Here is a 19,168-nt window from a genome sequence, read left to right as displayed (position 1 = left end):
ATTAGTCCCCAGTACCACAAGCAGCAAAATCTTGTAACTGATGCATAGAAGTGAGGTGAATTCTGGAACCCTTCATAACGAGTTTCAAACACTTGACAGCAGGTTTCTTTATTGCATATATTCCTGCTGTGCAAAAAGATGACGAGACATCACAGGACAGTTACTTTTGTCATGTGCTTGGGGTTGGTGCACAACTATTGGTAGTAAAGTAGTGTTAAAAAACAATAAGAGATGTAGGATAAAACCAGAATGTATTTAGAATGCTTTGAAAAGCAGCTGTGACATCTGGGAAAAGTGTGTATCCTACTCTGACTATACAGGTCAGTGCGGCACTGCATGCCATAAGTTGCCTTGAATCCAAGCTTCCAGGACAGCCTTGTGACATTCTGTTTTAAAAAGTAGGACTTCTTACCTAAGCACTGCATCTTAGTATTCCTGTAGGAGCACAGCATGTATTTTGATCTGTGCCAACCTGTGACTTCTTAGAAACATTGCTCCATTTCTAACTTCAGTCCTGAATTCTCAAAGTTGCTGTCCTGTTGACACTATAAATCAAGGATTACTGGATGTGTTAAGTAAACTCCATGTTTCTAAAGAGTTGCTGCCTACGTCTGGATCACCACTGAGGATCATTTAAGGGAAGCCATAGTGGAGATGCCTAGATCTACAGAGTCCAGTAGTATCACAGAAAAAGAAAGAACCAGCTTTGTGAAAATGTGATGAACCGTATCTTAACATACATGAAAGTTTAAGTTAAAATAGAAAATTTAAACTAATCTGTCATGTTTACAGATTTGATCTGCCTAAATTACTGTGGGGAAGAGGAAAATGAAAATACCATTAAAATAAAATCTGTTAATATTATCAGTAGCAAGACTACTGCATTTCAGAAACATGTTAGTTGCAGTTAATGTGCAGTGGGTGCTAAAGAAATATTTAAACTATCTTTCAAGGATTTAAATGAAAATTGGCTTCTGTAAATACCAATTGGTTTACTTAAATGCATCCAACTGTGACAAAGAAGTGGTAGGAGGAGAAATAAATCAGAAGGTATTAAAATGCATTTGTTTTGAGAAGTGACTACTGATTTCAGTGAAAAGCTGTGCTGGGGTGAATGAAAGTGGTGAATATTTGTTCATTTATTTAAACTGTTTTCTTTCAATATATCAGTATCAGTTCCACATTTAATGAAATGAATTCAATTAAGTGGGTTCAGAAAAACCATATCAATTAGAAAAATTAAACTGGCAACAGTAGTATCACACCTAAGTCTTTGATGCAAAAAGAATAATCCCATTGAAAATGATAAAATAAGCACAGAATAAATTCCAGGTACTGAAATGAATATAAATGAATTGAGAAGTTATCCTGGATGTACAGTTTCTGCATTTTTTATACTGTATAGTATATAATTGTGAGCAGTAATTAATCATGGTACTTGAGCATGGCTGTAACAGTTAATATATATGTAGCTGGGAAATGCATGAGGTTGGGAAGAAACGTAGAAAATCAAGGCATTCAGGGAAGGTCTGACAATACAGTAAGGCATGTTGATGTAATATTTGCCACATTATTATCCTCCTTCTTTTATGTAGTTTTAAACATGTCCATAGCTTTTAGTGCATTAGGCAGTGTTTTGTCATGTGACTTAATAGAGACATAACTTTGGCTCATATTAATGAGCCAAAGATTGAATAGAGAGGAGAGCCAATGCTCTCTGCGATCTTCTTGCCCTTTGTCATCTTCCAGGCTGAAGAATACGCTGCGGTGATTTAGGCAAGGTCACACTGAGGAGTGCTCTGTGCAAGCAGGAACCATCCTGTTCCTGCCCAAGCATGATGTGTTCTCATCATGTTTACTTCAGGCACATCAAGGAGCTCACAGTAAAGTTCAGGGTGTACAGAAGCCTGTGGGAATGGTTCTGTTGTATTCAGGAAACCCAAATTCATCCGTAGTGTAAGTAGCTCAAAGAGCTGATGGGAAGTGTGATTAAATAAGTCTCTTCCTGTTCTCCAAGCTTAGCTTCGTAGCTCTGGAGGTGCATCCCATCCCTGTTGAAAGCTTCAGACCCCAGTTCTCACTTTGGTGGTATCGTGGGTGGCAAGGGAAAACAACAAAAAAGAAGCATTCTTCTCATGCTAGAGAGCTCTCCAGTTTTGTTTTGGATTCCATATGTGGTGCATAAAGACAGAGCCATAAGATACCTTTTTTAGGATCAAGGTATTCTGATTTCAAAGTGAGAGGTCACTGTCATGTCTCAGCAGAGTTCTAAGGTACAGTTTTCATATTCGAGTCCATAAAAAAAAAAAAAAAAAAAAAAAAAAAAAAAAAAAGGGTGTTTTTTAACATACTTCCTATGCTGGGCTTTTACCCAGTGAAACCAGTAGATCCCTTCTTCAGCAAATGAATCTGTCAGAGATGCAGAGGTATTCATAGGCAATAGTTTCATCTAGTGCACCAGTATGGTACCAGTAAGCCTATAATTTTATTCCAGGCAAGGAGCAGATCACAGAATTTGCTTTGTAATAAACATTTCCTGCTACTGCATCCCTTTTCCATAGCTCATCATCTCTTTTCTTCCACAGTAATAAAATAGCTGAGCGGCTATTAGTAAAATACAAGAATATATATTAGAACCAGGGTCCCTTCACACACTGAGAAGAGATGTTGATCTGTTCCGTAACATCTTCTTTTCCAGATGGCTACGCAGAATATGCTGCTGGTTTGGTTTAGTAATGATTTTATAATGTATTTTAATCTGACACCACAATTGCCTAGATCATTCTTGCAGATATATTTCTTAAAAGCCAAATAAATATATCTAGTAGTACCACATCATCTGAATGTAATTGGAGGAAGCCACAGGCTTTCTACCTGCATTAATCAACTGTAGATGAGCTTAATTAATCTCTCAGATGTAAATGGAGGAAGAGAAATGAGAGCTATTTTCTTGAAAGCCAGTATAGCAGGCTTTGAAAACATAAAAGCTGTCCTGTTTACAGGTAGGGCTGTGTAATGGTTGGAGTCTTACTTAAAAACCGTTCATCTCTGTGAAGGAAACACGGAGAAACACCTGGGTTTTGGTTTTATTCCAAAACCTAATTTCGCTACCAAGGCAGAACTTGCCTAAAGCTCCGCTGTGTATGTGGCATAGATCACAAATGCCTTAGCTTCTTCACTAACTGTTCATTGCTCATTTCCAAGGTGAATAAAAACAAATGTGTAATTTTTATCAATATTTTATCATTTTACAGGGGTTAAAAGAAGTATAATAATAACAGGCTACCCACCTACAGTCTCCTTTTAGGCGGCTCCATTTTGTGATAGCCCTATTGCAGTTTGAGTGGCTGAGGTGATGTTTAAGCAGAAACATAGCTGACGTTCAGATGCAAATAGCAAAAATCTGTTGATAACAGGATTTTATACTTTAAGCGTAATATAAACAAGTTCCCCTTCTTATAACATTTTACAATTCTTTCGCATGTTGTTTGGGGGCAAATCTTCCAAACAGTGTTACGCAGGTGGCAATGTCAAATTCAGGAAAGATTTTTTTTTTTCTTCATTGCCTTCTTCCCAGCCAAGTTGGTAGCTTCCTGATTGTAGCAGGTTCTTGAAAACTAAATCAGGGGGATCATTACTTTGTCCAGTCTGACCAGTCTATTATGAGTCATTAGATTGCACTGCCTCTGTTGAGGTCTGTCATTTGTGCTTAGCTGAAGCATGATTTCCAGCAAGTCCTCTACTACCACTTGAAGAGATACAAAGGCAGAAAACCTTCTACTCCCTTTAATATTTTATCCAGCGGTTAGTCACCCTCACTGTTGCAATCTTATGCTGTATTCCTAATTAGAAGTTGTCTGGCATCAATTTCCAGCCAGTGGTGTCACAGGGCTCAGAGGTGGATGTCTCCTATATCCTCACTTTTCCTGTGACATAATTGATTTTTCATAAACAGCAGAAAGTAAGGCTGAAATTTGCCCAGCAAAACAATAGGAGCCATATTGGAAAGCCCTTCTGAAAGATATGAGGGTAATTTTTTATCCTATTTATTCTAATATTTTATTGAGCTTTGCATCAGGTTAGTGGACACTCTTTAACCGTGACTTCCTCTGAGGCAGCACATTGTTGATGCTAATACTGAGAAAATGTATTAATCATTTGGCCTCTGGCACACTCTGCTCTCCTTCTCTCCTTAGCACAGTCTCCCATTTCTCAACAGGATGGTAATCGACATGCAATTTTGCTGTCTCGCCGATGGTTCAGACACATATAATCCAGATCTCTGTTCCACAAATGCGGCCCTGTAGAACTGGTGTCTCTGTATTGCTTTAGGCTCCTCTGCACATAGGTACGCAGCCCGTGTATGTGTAATCTCATTGTATAGGTTTAGGGAGGCATATGCAGATGCTCTCAGGCACTACATCTCGTTTAGATAATAGCATTAGCTGATAGCAGAATTGATTTATGTAGTGTCTTGATGTTTTCATTAAATGGATCATTTATGCACTTTATTTCTTATTAAATATTTGCTGTTTTGGTCTAGTTATACCTCTTCCAATATGGAACTATAGAGTTTTACAGAACAAAATCCAAGAAATAAAAATGAAACACTTGGAAGTTCCACCAGTTTTGACATTACTTGGAAAAAAAAAAATCTAGCTCTAATTTGGGAACAGTACCCAATGCATTCTCATACACTGAAGAAATCCAAACTGACTGAAAGTATCTAAGCATTTTCCTGGATAGAGGCCATTGGGTCTGTAAACTTGATCGTGACAGATTCTTTGATCCAGGGTGAGATTTGTGGTCAGAATGATCTAGTGACAGCATCCCAGAATGGGCAAATGCCAGTACATCAGACTTGTGCATCCCACATATTCTGCTCTTAGCTCTTCCTGCTTTCCCACACCCAAACTATGTACTTCAGCAAACTAAATGTGGAGCCTATTTTTTACAGCTACTAGATCAGTTCCACTTAGTATAAGTAATGTTCCTAACTCTAGAAATGTTGGCATGTCAAAAACTGGTTTAATTCTGACAAAAACATATTTCAACATTTTTTGCAGATTAGAATGAAAGGAAAATCATGTTTTGCAAAACTTAACATGAAATAAATTTTAAGGGGTTTTTGAGTATTTTTCTCATTTTCATATTCTTCCCATTATTAGGATCATTACCTAAATTTAATCTTTCTTTTATTACCAGAGGTAATTGCTGTTGCAGATTTACTATAGGGTATAGCAGCCCATTACTAGCATTGCACATTGCACAGGTCTTGCATGACTTTCACATGGCTGCATCATGGATAAAACTTTTAAGGCTGACCATTATAAACAGATGGACATCCACAGAAAAGAATCAGTTGCATCTATTTTGGTTAAGGCAGTGTTAACTTTCAAGTACTAGCACAATATAGAGTGGCAAACCTTGTATTAGTATGCAGCTCCTTGTCTTCTAGTTTGGTAGCAGTATTTTCTGTTCTAGGAAAAGACCATTAGAACTTTGTCCATCTTTGTAATAATAGTAATAACAAAATTACCATTTTTGTTTGTTTGTCTGTTTTTTTCCAAGTAATGCTTACAAAAAATGATTAAAATATCCATTCCAAAATACCTTGGAATCTGAACACAACACTTTTAATCTTCCCACTTGCCTTGTGTACCAGAGGGTACTGCTCTATGTGTGGGTGGATGAGAAAAAAAGAGTTTCAGATAAGTCTATGTTAAATGTCAGCGCTGTCTTGGAAGCACCTTTATTATCAGTGATAGCTTGTTGGGTCTCAGATAAAGCAAAATTATTCAAAACATCTTAATAAAAGTATCTGTTTGTCTTTCCTCTGCTAAATGGCAGCTTATTGATTTCTTTACTGTGCTATTACAGTAGCAGAATTTGAAATGTTTTGAAAACATCCCTTAGAGCCATACAACAATAATTAACAACATAGCAAGTGCTGAGCAGCGAGTAGCTGATAATGACAGAGTCTAATGTCGACTGAATGCAATTAATCATGGATACTACCCATAGAGCTTAGGATTTATACTTGGTTATTATAAAGCACTGATGAGGTCCCCTCTCGATCTTTCACAATGTATGTATTAAGAGTATCTCTTCTCTATAAGCAGAAGAAAGCAGGAGGAATGCTTTGAGACTTGTATTTCTTAATATGTTTACTATCACTCCATTATGCAGTTAGTGGCTGATATTCTCCTAGGAAAGCAGTATCACAGAGAAGCAGCAGCAGTTCATGCCTCTAATCTTTCTGGCAGAAATGACAACAAGCAGTATATATGCACAATCCCAAAGTGGTGTATAAGTGCCAGCACTGTGGGATACCTTTATCCTACCTAAAAACAACTTTTCATTGCCCAGCTTTGCTTAGGGTAAGCAACCATGATTAGTGCAGTGTGCCTACTGGCGGCTTCATAATTCATATAAAATGGCATTCATTCTTTTCCTTCTCTGTTGTTCCTGCCATCATGTTCCACTTGATCAATCCACTCTAATAGCTGTTTGGCACTTGACGGGTGACTAGACTCTTAACCCTGAAGTGAGTTCAGAGCAAGTAAAAGGGCGCAGGAGTTTGTCATGTTGCAGCACACTTTCAGTCAGACGTGAAGCTCTTTATAGATGAGTGAAGAGGACCTCAACATACAGAATTCTCTCCCTCCAAACTTGAATCAAACACAGCTCACAGTCTCACCTAATTCCCAAGAAAGAAAAGAGCAGGGAATACTGATTTCTAAATTGTAGGATGTTGCATATACATTCAAGGAGCTCACAGTGGAAGGACCACCCTTATCTTCTCAGTGTTCAAAAAGAAGAGTGTTTACCTGTCTGTATTGTGTTCAACTTAAAAATTGAATGTGAAGGAATATCCACTGGTATATTATATATGTATACTGGTATATTATATATATATATATAGTCATCCAGCTGATAAAAGATGTGGTCATTGGCAGGCTGATCAAAAGTCTTGTACACTATAAACTCTTAAACTGAATATGTGAAGTGAAATATACTGTTTGAATCTTAATGCTCCGTGTTGGTCACCAACCAATTCAGGAGTAAACGTCTGCTGATGAAAGCAAGGTGTCTTTGAGGACTTGCAAGAGAAAACAAGACAACAAACGGTTTTTTAGAAAATACTGGGGCCAAAAGAGTGAGTAACGATTGCTGATATGGGTTGAAGGGCTCTTCGGGACTGACTCATAAGTCAGGCTCTTGAAAATCCATTGATGCCAATGGGCATTCAGCACACAGCTACAGAGTTAGAATACCTCTTTCTTGTTGCTGCTATCCACTCCTTTTTATATTTCACAATAAGGCTGTGGAGTATATGGACATGAAATGTTACCTAAGATGAAGGCATAATTGAATTCCATAACTGAGGAGATACTTCAGACAATAAGCAAAAACTCCACTAAAGTGATGTGTTTTTTATTACTTTTGGAAGATAGAAAATGAATGGAAGAGGGCTGCGTTTCTGGGTTTTAGGCAAAAAACAATATTAAATTGAGGGAATGGGAAAGAAAATCCCCATGTGTCCAAACTGCTCCATTTCTATGCAGCTGAATTTCCTCAGAACTGGAGTGAACAATATGGATGACTGCTTTCACTAGGATATTATATGATATGCAACTTTTGTCCAACTTTCTGGAGTAACTCCTATGTCCTGAAGGAATTTCATAAGAAAAGACAAAAAAATAAAATAAAAATGTGTTGGACAGTACAGTTTTGTTTTGTTTTGTTTTCACTTTTGATCCATTCCACCATTTATTATTCCAGAATAATAAATGGACATTGCTCTCCTAATACAGTGCTTTAAGTGAAGTGCAATTGCCTTGTGCCTGGTTTCCACAGTTAAACAGAAGAACGCAGCCCACTGGAAATCCAGTTTTCAGACAAGACATAAAACTTAGTATCTTGCATGTTCATTAAAAACTCTACACAACTTTGCACAGAAGGTAGTTATTCTGATATCTTAATCAGTTTATAGGCATGACTTTACAATGATCCCACAAATTCCAGTGGATTTCCTTTAATAATTTCTTTCCGATTAGAATTCTTTTACTGAAAACATAAAAAAATGAAATAGCACATGGGAAAAGGAAAGAAACAAAAAATAATGCCTAAGCAGTGGGGAAGACTGAAATGATACTTCCATGGTTGAATGCCTGGACTTGTCTCCAGAAGTTCATTTTCTGCCTGTAAGTGAAATAGATGGGAGTGTTTTAGTTAGCAAGCTGGGAAACCAAAAACTGCTATTTTGCTTTCCTGGAAAAATTGATCTTTTGAAAAATCCTTCATGTCCCCTATTTATTATTAATAATAAATATTTATTATTTATAAATAAATATTAAGGAAAAAAAGAAACAATAGAAGTGAGCAAAATACTTAATCGCTATGCTTTGAGTAAAGGGAAATTTTTCACTTTACAGGATTTTATTTTAAATTCTGTCAAGGATTCTATTTGTCATGTGTCATTCAAGTCTAATTAAAACCAAAGTTACCTGGAAGATGAAATGATCATTTTCTTTCGTATTACCTACCATTTTCTATCCTCCTGTGTTGTTTTGTTTTGGTTTGGTTTGGTTTGGTTTGGTTTGGTTTTTTTTCCAAACCTAGAAACCAGTGTAATGCTTCTGAAAGCAGGAGAAATATCCAGGCATTTTTCTTTCATGCATATCCAATTGATTGTACTCCTAAGTGTAAAGAGAACTGTTAGTTTTGCCATTGGTATTAATGGAAGCACTAATGAGAGGTTTTAGCAGATCAGATGTCTATCTAACATCAGAGAACTACTCATATTTTTCCCTTGTTTGCATATCAAAAAGTATAAAAAAAAAAAAAACTGTTAAAGGCAAGGAGTTAGGATGTATCAGTGCCATAATATAAAATTTGTTTATTTTCTGCCTTACCACTTGTTATCAGTACATACTTAGCTTCTCCCCATGACAGAGGAAATGCCAGGCAAGCACTGGAATTTTTCATTTTCTGCTACACCTAGAAACATTGTCCCTTTACTTCTATGGCAGTGGCTGCAGTGAGTCTGAATTAATGACTCTGTATGTGTATTATGGTCATGATGGACATTAAGTCTTCCAGATACAATTTTCTGTAAAGAAAAGTCATTTTATTTTCAGCTGAATAGGCACTCAATCATATTACCCAAGTCAAACAAAGTTATTATTTGGCTTTTTGCCAAGTTGTACAGTATAGAAAGGTCATATTTTTAATAGCTTTGTACTTCATGGTAATCAAATTTGTAAGCCTGGAGAAATAAACTACTTGACTATATCAGTGTTGTCTGCATGTTTAACTTCTGCTGCTCTGTTCATATGGTAGCTGCAACAGCAGAGCAGCCTGGGTTTTATCTTGGTTATTAGTTTTGTGTTTTAAGGTATAATGTGCTAATCATATAAGATCAGGGCTAGCTAATTTTAGCTATTTACTGAACTCCAGTTTTGAGGACTAAATCAAAAGATAGTGTTCCTGATCAGATGTCTGCGGTAAACCAAACAAGGTTACAATATTGTAAACCTGGATACACATAAGTGTTAATAACTTTCCTGAATCGACCGTAATTAGAAAGAACACCTGCTTTTTTTTAAAAGACATTTTTCTTCTGGTTGACTGGGCATTGCATTTTGTGGGAAATGGATGCTGATTACATGCAAATGAAATTTCTAAGGTTTTCTTGTGTTTCATTTTAAAAAATAATCATGCCCTGTTGTGCACCAGAAGCAATCCAGCCTGGCTGTTGTTCAACAGCACCCGTATGTCAAAAAGGAGCTATTAAACCTTGAGAAGTCTGGAGAAAAGGAGAAAATCTTGCATCACCACTACAGCTATCTATCTTCTTAAACGTTAGATTAACCTGAGGTTTTTGTGATTTTATAGTAGCAGTTGTTATGAATTGGCTTAGAGTCAAGGTACAATCTGACTGGTGAGAGGAGATGAATTATTAAGCTGTAACACAACGGCTGAGATTTGGGCCTGCCAGACAGGACGGTTAGTGCGATGGGTGTCGATGGCTTCTTGATGATGAACTTTTTGTCTGTCTCAGAATAGATGAGGATAGTTGCAATAGTCACGGTGATGTGGTAGTGATGCCTGTCTTGGTTATTAATTTCACCGACCTTTCCTTTTTTTTTTTTTTTCTCAAAATTTACTTTGCCTGCAATTTGGTGGTTAAAGTGTGAAGTTATTGGCTACACTTATGAACCTCTAGAATAAGGAGACACTCAAATCCTAACAATTATTTTAAATAGTCTTTCTTACTTTTAATAGCTACCAAATGATAAGTAGTACCATCAGAAAACCTAAGCAATATTGTCATGGAGACAGAAATCTTCCTCACCTGCTAGAGATTTACTTGCTGCAGTGCACTGCTAGAACTGTGCTTTACATTTTGCCTATACAACATATGCTGCAGAATTTGAATCCAAACTATATAAAGATGTTAATTTAAACCGGATTGTTAAATCATATGATGTAAATCATTTATTTGAAATTAAAGTGGTCTTCATTGGATTTAGCTTAATTCACTTTGGAAGTGTCCATATAGGATTGTAATGCAGTTTAATTAATCAATTTTAAAACCTTATTCAACGTAATTTACTTGAGCATTGCTTGCATAAGAGTACTTTCCTCTGTCTATATATCACATTCTCTGATAAAAAAACATATTGGTGAACTGGTGCTTTTCATAAACCTTAAAGGAGAATCACCATATTTTAGTTTAGTTGAACACCCCTTGCTTCACGAATGGGTTCCACAGTAAAATACTGTAACACCCAGGACTCACCTCTGAAAGGCACACATTGCTGCCTGCTGCACTGTGTGATGTGGGTTACTCTCCTGTAGCTGCTGCCACACAGTGGGAAACCCCAGCCCAGCAGAGCACTCTGATCCATCTAATCACAAATCCAACAGCTCGCAAGTGCACGTGGCTAGGGGCTCTGCTTTACATTTTAAGTAGGTCACAGAAGCAAGGGCTCATGTGAAGTGAGCCTGAATAACTTAGGAAATTATAATTTCTAGAGAATTGAAGAGATGTTTCCATATGTTTGACACAGGTTCTTCAGAAGTAGACTCTTTGGGTGTGCACTGAGAAATGAGGAAAATCCACTGTGTTTTAGTTATTATTCATTTTTGTCTTAGATCTCAAGTTTGTAACCATCTTTTCTTCCAGTTACTTTATTTTTTCTTGCCTACTGAAACTGTTTAAATACTATCCAAAAAGCAGTGCTTTTGGTTGTGAGTCATTTTTTCCCGTCTTTAGAAAGAAGGAACTTGTTCCTGTGCCAACCTGTTCTAAGGTGAGTTTCAGTTTCAGCTAATTATGAACAACTAGCTTGTGTCATCACAGAGAAAATAGTATTTCTGTAACTAAACAGAAATATCAAGAGATTCTTTATGTTTGAAATCAGATGTCACAAAATTTTAACACATATGAAATGGAAGGTGTCATGAGCATAATTACATTTAAAATTCTATGGCTTCATGTTTATTATGTTCATAGTAATGTCACCATCATCCTGGTGACGAGCAGGCACAGAAGCGTCAAAAACCGTTATCTTGAGACCCAGTTACAAACATTTGCAAGACAAGAATTTTCTGCTTAAATATAGATTTCAACTTGCACAGCTTTGCTCCAACAAGAAGTACTTGAGGACTGAACTGAAAGCTTTGAGGTTAGAAGAATTTTTTCCTTAAGAAAGGGGGAAGTCACCTAGTGCAAATTCTGTTGAATTCCTTCAACAGAAGGAATTAGATCACTGAGTGAAGATCTGAATTCCAGCTCCATGCTGGATGAGGTGACTGATTGCAGTCCTCTTGCAGGGGATACTGTGGATGGACTTCGTGTATGGCGGCAGTGAGGCCAAAAAAAAAAAAGTAGTTTCAAATTTTTCCTCTTTTATGAAGTGTAGACTCTGACTTACTTGCTAGATTCTGTGATCAACATTTGAAAATGGGATACACCAATCTTTGGGAGCAAAACTTGTGATGACAAGTGTTGGGTTATCTTACATGTTCATATGTTTTCTCTCCAAAGTTGTCTGCAAATCTGTTCCTTATTGACCCATATACCATACCCCAAATCTTAAGCAATTTCCTTGCCCTTTTCTCCTTATTTAATGCCTGCTTTTTCTCTTCTCCTTGGTCTGGTGCTACAGGACAGGAATGGCACGTAATTGGCAAGGCTGTGTTTTGCATGCTGGCAGTGTTACAGTCCTAGTACAACCAGTCAAGCAATTGGATTGAATTGGCAATGTCATGATGGACACGATTCTAACGCTTCTCAACAAAGTCCTCCAGTGTCTTTTGGATGCGAGTCTCAGACAAATAGACATTACTAAATAAAGCAGAAATGAGGACATTCTCTGAAATATTCATCCAGAAAATTCACATTAAGAGTAAACTGAGATCTTCTTCTGCTAGCAAGTGCAGAAAACAATGGATTTAATTTATTCTGTGCAGTTTTTGTCCCCACATGGCAGCTGGAGCAGTTGGACAACTGTAGGCTGCTCTCCCACCTTGTGGCCTGGGAGGCCTTCAAACTATGCTTTTGGCCTCTAAGTCACAAAGGCACCATTCCAACATAATGATGTGAAGATCTGGAAACAGGAGATTTATTTTGGTGGCTAGAAATGTGTTTTTTTTTTTTTTTTTTTTAAGTTTAGGAAATGTCAAGCTCAGTCAAGAACAAACTGTACTTTGTAAGCAGTATGCCGTCTACACTCTGGTAATGATAAAAGTGGTCAAAAGATTGTCTGGAAGTCAGGGAGCGAAAGGACAGGAAAAGAAAAGGGACAGTAATAAAGTTAATTCAGTAAAAAACAAAGGAGGGCCACACAAATGTCAGAGTCTATGTGGCAACATATGCTTTTTTATATTCTCTAAAGTTAAGCAAGGGCTGTATCATTGGAAAGGCAGGTTGATTATGTGTGAAAACATCAGTTAAGCTTGAAAGAAAATCTTCAATGAGCATAAAATTCACAAATGCATAAATCTGTAACTTTCTGTGATATGAAAAGGATTCTAGCATTGTTTTTCTCTGCCTCTTACAAATCCTGTCTCATTAAGAGAACGGATTTGGGAGGACTGCAAAACAAGAGGTTTGAGTACAGCAAGAGATTTGATGTAAGTGCAGGGACAAATAAGCAGGGATATCTGCTGAAAATCCCAGAAAGAGGGAAGAATGGGTAGGACTGTGTTCATTACATGATGAAAGTCTGTGGTGTGTGCAGGGACTTGGTGGAATACAGGCAAGAAACCTAAAACTTGAGATTTCCAAAGCCACTGGAGGGAATGAACATGTGCTCAAGCCTCTAAAACTGCTGCACAATCTCTGATCTTAACAGCATGACATTTTCTAGTTTAATACCTGTAATACAGTCTGCAGTCACTGTGCCTGAAGCAGCCAGCAGGGGTGTGAAAGGACAGAGCCCAAAGTCAGCCTCCCCTCTACCCTTCCTTCTCCTTACCTTTCCCCTGGAGCAGGTGGAAAAGGACAAAGCCACAACCTTCATTCATGCTGAATACCTGGCACAGACAGCTTTCCAGTATTTCAGACATATTTCAGGGTTGTTTGCTGTGCCTACTGCAGAGTGCATTTTAAAGCAGCTTGTGCTGCTGTGCGTGGCTCTCTCCAGCGGTATCTCACCAAAAGCAATGATGAGTTACAGCAAGGTAGAGGAAAAGTGGTGCAGGATACAGATCTATGTTGAAAGGCAGGTATGCAGCTTATTTTCCATGGTGCCAAATCCACAGTCCCATGCATATGAAAGGCAGAGGTCAAATCCATTTCTAATGCATTTTACACAACCGCATTAAAAGACTCTGACAACCTCCCTCTGCCTCCCTCAAGCACTGCAAAGGGCAGAGTTTACACCACTGAGCAGCTATGCAGCTAATTGCTTGCCTGTAAAAGGCTGATAGATTGCATAACAGTGCAAGGGATGTGTATTTAAACCAACAGAGAAATCACCTAGTGATTCCTTTATTGCGTTCATTTGTACAGGTAAAGAAGTTGTTCTCTTAAGATTTCAGGCAGCATTGTGTAACATTGGGCATCCCCTGTATGCATTTAATAAAGGCACAGATTTCAGCCCAGCAGAAAAAGGAGTCTGAGGTCTGGGTAGGAAACGAGATACGCTGAAGTAAAACATTTCTGTGAAGGAATGAAAATAGGAGCCAAACTCAAATGCTCCTATGTGAATGTGCTTCTAATTGTTTGGATCACACAAGGTATTACTGATACTAGAGTTATTTGGGGAAGAAGCATTCATGTTTACAAACATCTAAGAAATACACAGTCACAAAATGAGAAGGGTAAAACAAAGGGTTGGGGTGACAGGGCAAGGTTTCTTGTGCTTGGTTTCCCTTCTTCTTCTACTTAAATATTTGTATTGCAATACTGAGATAGCAAATGGTTAACAGGCAAAGACAAAACCCACTGTGACCGTCAGGTCTCTGTGCAATCATCAGCAGAACTAGCTATTCTAGCCAATTTAATAGCTTGAAAATGAACTCATTAGTGGTCTTTTATCAGTGGAAAAAAGTCTATTAAATCCGGATGTGTGAAGAAGCAGTACGGAGGCTCATTTCCATCCCACTTGTGACCTGAACAAATCAGAGAAATGCTTTTCAAGGAACAGGGTCAGGCTTGACTGCAAGAAGATATTTTCTCTACACAGCATCCAACTTGTATCTTTCCTTCAAGTTTCTGATGCAGTTAATTTTAATTTACAGTCTATTTGTCACTCCCCACATCTCTCCCTCCAGCCCCCTCCCCAGTACCGCTGTCATCCATAAACATGTGGGCTGTTTATAAAGAGAAAATGTACTACAGTCTGTTGGATTTCTTGATATACCTGCCTAGTGACATCCCTCTGACAGGTCTGGACACTACTGCTCGTGGACCAAGGTGGTAAGAAAAGATTCAGGTCCTCACCTGGAAACTAATGATGCTGATTCATAGCAGCCTGGGATCCATCCAGAGCTATGGGCAGGGGCAAAACATGCTCCAGCCTTGTGTCTGTCCCTTTGTTGAACATGTGAAATGTTTGAGATGTATATCCCCAGAAGGAGGCAAAAATATTGTATACGTAAGGATATTGGCATTGCTCTGGGATTATGTCTCAAAATTACCTATACGCAGCTGTTTCTGTATTTTTGCTTCTGATGTGACTGACGCACAATGCTGAGTGTGCTAACACATGTGAGACTGAAATACGCATTTTCCTCAGAAGGTGGTATATCCGTGGGATAGTGCCGTCAGACAGCTTTCAGTCTTCCAGCAACAGTCCACAGTGAATTTTAAATCTTTAGCCTCTTGAGGATAAGCACAGAAGGACTGTTGTTGGCAGAAATATTCAAAAACTTTCTCATGTCTTGGTATGAATGAGTTAAATATCTCTGTAGGACTACCTATAACAACAACAGCTTCAGACACTACTGGAATTTCCACAACTGATCCAGTATGCAGTCACTACATGGTGAAATATCACTGTTTTCAACACTGCAAGGGAAAGACCGTTTCCCTTTTTCCTTGCAACTATTTGGTCAAAAGTTAAACTCGTAATGGAATTAGATTTTTTTTTAAATTTAATTCCAGACATTTTATGCACATGTATTTAAACTTACATTACTTAATAATATACTAGGATTACTTAATGGCCTCTCATCCTGCCCTGAAACATAACCCTATTATTCCAGCCTTAGCTCTCTTATGAATTGAAAATCCCAGCTATGGTAAATTCCTTTGAAATGATGCTGGGATTTTACACTGAGTCTGTGGGCTAGTTTGAGACCACCAAACTCATTTAATGTTGTCTGTTAAGCCAGGCATGAATCACAGATCTCTGGGGTGAAAACTCACTTTATTAACCCCCTGGGTCACCCAGCTACCAAGGCAACGGGTTTCTGCAATGAGTAACTCCATAACTAAAGCATCAGCTACACGAAACCCAAATCCCTTGATTAGAAGAGGGGCTGGCAAACCTCAAACCGGGCACATAAATACTTCCCAGAAGTTTGTTTAGCTCTTAGCAGAAGCTGTTCTCCTTCACTTGCTTTGAAAGGAGCAAAACTGAAAATTGTTCCCTAGCCCTTCTTGACAGTGTAGAGCCAGCCTGATAACTTGATTTGTGTGGTCTCAGCCTCGCAGCATGCCTTCTCTTGTCATTGTCTTGTGTGCTCCTTCTAGCATGCCTGTGTCCTGGGGGACACTGGGGGTCCAGGAGACCTGGATGTGTTATTAGCTTGTCTTACAGATGCTATAAGGTTTGCTGTGAGTCTATCATGTACTGCATTGTGCATCAGAAAAGGAAACATGGGGGGTGCTTTATCCCATGCAGCCCAAAACTACATAAATTTGGAGTTAAGAGTTGGTATTTATTTAATATTTTAAGGTAAACAGAAATCTCATTTGCCTAGGAAAAAGGTTCTGCCCTCTTATGTCTTCTGAAGTCTAGTTTAATTTTTGCGTCTCCCTGAAAGACATGAAAAAGGCTGCAGAATTATAAGAATGCAGCACATGAGTGTAGCAGGAGAATTTTATTGAACAAATCTAATAAGGGTCTGTCTTATTTAAGGTGTTAAGATTGCCCCGTGCAGCAGTAGATGTCCTGTAGCACAGGCAGGCTGTTGTGCAGCACTCTCAGGCATGTACCATTATTATGGAGCATCACTCAATCTGCTTTCTTGCCGAAGCTTTTGACACGCTGTAAATTTGTTTGTAAAATTCCACTGTGCTTTGCTTAGCATGTCTATAGACCAGCAGATGCATGCATTTGTTGCTGCGAAGTAATTTTATGTTATCTGAAGTCCTATTTTTATGTTTCAAAGTCTTTCTCCACACATCACTGGGAATGTTAAACTCTCACAAAGCAAGGGGAGAGAGCCATTTAAATTACAGGCATACAGATAACATTCTGCCTTTTATTCTTTGTTCTCACAAAGTATGTACTGTACAAGAAAAGAACATGGTCACCTATCCCCTTGCTAGAGAAACTGTCATAACTAATTCATTTATACAGGGTGCTTAAGATGCCTTAAGCAAACTGAAATAGCTTTAAAGGAAAATTAATCTAGTTTGACTGGAGCAAACTAGTTTTTTTTTCTAGAAGTGTAACACATTTGTTAAAGAAAGAGGTCACGCTGCTTTTGTAGGCTCATTCACAGGGGCTGTTAATAAAATACTTTGCCACGCTTTCACCTCTTCCCAGTGGGAGGATGGCTGCACAGCCAGCCTCCGAGAACCCATCCAAGCCAAAGTGGCGGGGTGGCTGCTCCCCTCATCCCTGCTTTGGACATCTCCTGGTAAAATAATGGTGAAATGAAGGAGCAAGTCCTCAGGACCCACAAGGGAGGACCAGGCTGGTGGGGTTATAACTGCTAAGAGGTTGCAGTAAAGGTTCCTGTACAGGGGGTGATCTGTAGGACCTCTCTGAACTAGGAACGTAGACACTCTCAAGGGCAGTGTTCAACCTCTTCTCCACAAAATGTTATTGAAGAAGTGTGTATTGGCTGAGGGCATCTTCTCAGACACGTCTTCTCATCCATGTCTTCATTTCTTCCCATGTCTCAGAGAGCCTTATTCCTGTGGCTTTTGAAGGATTTCTACTTTGTTGTTCTGTTAATAGAGACAGAAGCAGTAATATTGACATGAATTTTCTAGGGACATCAGAAAAGAACACAGCTTCTTTGCATTAAATTCATCAGCTTGTTCTTTTTGGGAGAAGCGTAGGAAGAAACATAGCACAGGCATGTGTGATGGTTCTTTGGTTCTTATGTATATTGCTCTCTTGTCAGCTTGGTGGCAATGTCAATGCACTATTCCTATAGCAATCAAGATTAATTAATGGATAATGTTTCAAAAGAGCAACCCTTCTCTGTTTGACTGGATAACTTCAGGAATACTACAAAAATCTTTCTAATTGTTGTACAGCAGGATTTAATGACAATGTTGTAAAATATATGTAATATATAATAATAACTAAATATAATATATAATAATATATAATCAGTACTGGATTTTGTAGAGTTTATTCCTACATCTTTCAAAATCACACAGATAACTTAAGGGCTAATTTCTATCATCTATATTCATGGAAAACATTTGGATTTTTGTCCTGAAAATGTCTTTTAGAAAAACTAAGATCCATAGTCAATTGTGAAATTACAAATGTACGTAAAGAAACAAAATCCCAAGTTAGATGTTTTTGATTGCTTATATTAAAGTTCTATGCATCTATGAGGGATATATATATATATATAAAATAAAACAGAATTGCCAGGGCACATGATTTTCTTATGAAAAAATCCTCTATTTTAGATATGATACTGGTTACAAATAAAGCTGTTCAGAAGGAAGGTGAACGGACTGCAGTGTTTATTTAAGAGTAAAATAATTCCGAAGTTATGTCCTCACATCAGTGAAGAAAAGTTTTTTGGAAAAAAAAAAAAAAAAAAGAGAGATAAAAGTTCTCTAGAAGAATAAGGGGTTATGCCCAAATACACATTTTAAACAATATCTGAACTATATACATGTAGCATCTCTTTATTTATTTATTTATTTATTTATTTATTATGAATTTATAAGTTGAACTGCCATGGAACATCACATGGATCTTTAGAGCTAGAAATTGCATCATAGTTAAGATATTTGTTTTGCTAGCTTACCCCAAAACTACATTTAGCACATCTAACCTGAAGTTCAGTCCAGTACTTATCCCTGTAATATTTTCTGGTTTGTAAACATAAGTAGTCTGTATATACCAACATAGCTTCCTATTACACAGGTCGCACAGGTTGTGCAACACCTGTTGTGCAGGTTAATATGTGTTAGGTAGTGTTTGGAACATTTAACAGATTTTTATTTTAGGTGAAATTCTTTCTTTGTTCTGGTTTGATTCCTCTAAGGTAGCCATGCTTAAACATTGTAGCATTAAGAGCATGATGCTCTTAACGAAAGCACATCATGCATAGGCTCAAATGGTTGTTTTCAAGGTCAAATCTTAACATTTAGTAATTACTGAATTTGGATACAATCTAGTGTTATTTTAAAGTGCTTATAATTATGGAAGTGTGTTTATAATCTATTGTAGTATTAGAATCTCATTACTATAGTAATGCCAAGTGCATTGGTTTCAAATACATT

The 19,168-nt window shown here is 37.8% G+C and overlaps 1 protein-coding gene across 2 annotated transcripts in view; it reads left to right on the top strand.

The window, feature by feature from the left end:
- ADARB2 (adenosine deaminase RNA specific B2 (inactive)) overlaps positions 1 to 19,168 on the top strand; it is a 310,817-nt gene that overhangs the window by 55,324 nt on the left and 236,325 nt on the right. The window lies entirely within an intron of this gene.

The sequence above is a fragment of the Aythya ferina genome, assembly GCF_964211825.1.
Source record: "Aythya ferina genome assembly, chromosome: 2".
NCBI lineage: Eukaryota > Metazoa > Chordata > Aves > Anseriformes > Anatidae > Aythya > Aythya ferina.
The sequence above is the reverse complement of the archived record's forward strand: the minus strand, read 5'-3'. Positions and strand labels throughout refer to the sequence as shown.